The sequence below is a fragment of the Eurypyga helias genome, unplaced genomic scaffold (genome assembly GCF_000690775.1).
Source record: "Eurypyga helias isolate BGI_N326 unplaced genomic scaffold, ASM69077v1 scaffold9571, whole genome shotgun sequence".
NCBI classification, from domain to species: Eukaryota; Metazoa; Chordata; class Aves; order Eurypygiformes; family Eurypygidae; genus Eurypyga; species Eurypyga helias.
In genome coordinates this window covers 22022-25062 of record NW_010232738.1, presented here as the reverse complement: position 1 = coordinate 25062, position 3041 = coordinate 22022, and positions in this window count along the sequence as shown.

The window sequence follows — 3041 nt, the reverse complement described above, 5'->3', positions numbered from 1 at the left end:
ATATCCTGATTTCTCTTGAGGAGGAGAGAAGATTCAGACTGTTTCTGTTCATACAAAAATACAGTGAGATCCAGATCACAGATGCTGAGGACATGATAGGTCATCATGACCTGTTGGAGTGAGGCCAGAGGATGCCAGGGAGATGCTCCAGGGACTGGAGTCCCTCTGCCATGGGGACAGGCTGGGGGGGGTGGGGGGGGTGGGGGAAGGCTCCGGGGAGACCTTAGAGCCCTTTCCAGTGCCTAGGAGGGTGACAAGGAAGCTGGGGGGGCTTTTCTCAAGGGCAGGGAGTAACAGGACAAAGGGTAGCAGGTTTAAATTGAAAGCGGGAGATTGAGATGGGACATCAGGAAGAAGTTCTTCCCGGACAGGGTGGGGAGGCACTGGGACAGGTTGCCCAGGGAAGCTGTGGATGCCCCATCCCTGGGAGTGCCCAAGGCCAGGCTGGATGAGTCTTGGAGCAACCTGGGCTATGGAAGGTGTCCCTGTCCATGATGCGGGCGTGGGACTAGGTAATTTTTAAGTTTCTTTTCAACCCAAGCCTTTCTACGATTCTGTGACTCTATGAACCTTCAGTTTACGTTCTGATGGCATAAAGCCCCCATTTCCACCCAGTTTCTGCTGGGTAGCTGCTGTTTTTATTTGGCTACACCCCAGTTTTTAGAAAGCTACCTAGTCTTGCTTTGATGAATTCTAAGGACCATGAAATAACCACTCTTCAGGCAAACTCTTTCCAAGGTCAATATTCCTGTCAGCTAAAACATAGGCTTCATTTTCTATTGAGTTTGGCTTCATGCTAGTGACCTGGTTAGACTAGGGCACTGCCACACATTATAGTCTAATTAGTGATAGAGATTTACACCAGCTGAGTACCTTCATCTCAGCTAACAATAAAGGAGGTTCATGGCAACCTGGGAGATGGCCAGGAGGGGATTTCTGAGCCTCCAGAGAAATAACAGGAGATCCCAACATTAGAAATGTGGGAGACACTGAGAACTGAGATAAAGTAAGTGATGTCAGTCAAAACGAGGCAGTTTTCTGCTTGACTTTGTACGCATCCAGTGTATTGCTTCATCCAGTGTCCCTCTGAGGAAAAAAAACACCCCACTGCTGCTATTAGAGCTGGATGTGCACATCAGAGATGTTTAAAGACATGTGAGATGTATGCATAGGCAACCTGGAGACCTACAACCAACTTTACAAGCGGAGTTTTACAAAAGAAGGATTCCAATTAAATCCCAATTAAATCACAGGTTGAGTGAAGACACCCAGAGTAACACCACTCTGTTTGTTTGGATTTGAGAATTACGGATGCAGTGAAGCAATCATCACTGTGAAAGAGCTAAGGCAAATTCCTCCTCATTAATCCTTAGTGGTTAGTTCATGGTTTATCCTGGTTGGGGAAATCCGCTATTACGTTATTAGATGCATAGCCAGCAGAGCAGAAATGTTCCTCGAAGCTATCTAGAACGTTAGCTGTGGAGGATTTATTCTCTTGCCAAATGTCTATGGTCTTTGATTAAAAAAAAAAAAAAATTCTAATGAAGAAAAGCATTTATAAAGACTTTGTTCCTTGATGTTGCAGATACTGAACTTCTCCAGGGCTGACAAAAGCAGCGAATAGAATAGAACAGAAGTAGAAAAAATGGAATGGAATGGAATGGAATGGAATGGAGAATAGAATAGAATAGAATTGAATAGAATAGAATAGAATAGAAACAAGCTTTGTTCTTGTCTCCCTCCTATTGCTGCCATTTCTTGTCCTCAAGTTAACGGGAACTTGAAGCTTGAGCACAACAGGAAGCATAGCCAGTTCAGAGGCTTTGTGCTTTTCATGGGGCTTGGAAGAGGAAGGGGAAATAAAAAGTGCTGTGATTAGTCACAGAATAGAAAGTTGGAGGCCTGGGGCATGAAGGGAAAGTGAACATATATACTTGACGGCAAAATCACCTCTATGGGCAAAAAAACTTATTGACTTGATACTCAACTGCAGGGAAGTGAAAACCAAAAAAGAACATGTTTTTTTTAATGTAGCTGCCAAGGGTCTCATGAAAATGAGCCATCTCTTAGCAATGGCAATGGCTCAAACGTAGGTGAGTAATTAATTGCTCTCTGCATCCTGTTTGCAACTTTTCCTTTTTAGCAGGCTCTTACTATATAATGACAATTTTCTCTGTAACCTATAAATAATGAATTCCAATTGCTTATATACCAACTGGTCATTTACTAGGTACTTGCAGTGCCCAGCACATCCAGCCTATTTCCATGCCTGCCTTGGGATGGATGAATCACGCTGGGGAAACCTTCTCTCATTTTACAGTGTAGAAATTGTTTAATTGAGGGTGTTCCAAGGCAGGCTCCAATCCCTGCAGGATTTGCTGTGTTTTGTTTCTGAATATAGCAGCAGCTTTTAACGATCGCGTCCGCAGTCAAAACATGAACGTGCAGGCAAGGCCCCCGGCTGTTAGCTCTGAAACTTCCATGGCATCTGCTGAGCTCAGTGCAAATCAGTTTCACCAGGAATTAACCCAAGGTGTTTCTTGCAGCCCTGTGCGTGCGGTGATCCTGGCATCACTGGTGGGTGCCGTGGGCATTTTCCTCGACTTTCATGTTTCCTTGGCATTCCTCATACGGTAACTATTTTCACCAGTGATTAAAGCAAGGCTCTAAAACCACAATAATAATAAAAAAATGGCACCAGATAGGCAGATATGATGGAGCGATGACTGAAAACATCCAGGACTGTTAGTTAGCCTTGCAATATAATTTTTATTGTCTTGCTGGAGACTGAAGCAGCGAAGCAAGAAGGAAACCATTCACAGCGGACAGTGCGCTTTGCATCGGCAGAAAGAATATGAACAGCTCAAAGCTCATTAAACCAAGAGACTTCATCACAATACCACACGACCTTCCAATGGTTTTAAAAGCGTTTGCTTGCAGAGGAGCATTGTGGCTGGCAAGCGATGAACAAGGAGAAGAGCTTGAGGCTTCGGGTGAGGAGTGAGCCCGTGGGTCCACGTGCTGGATCCTGCTGTTAGTAT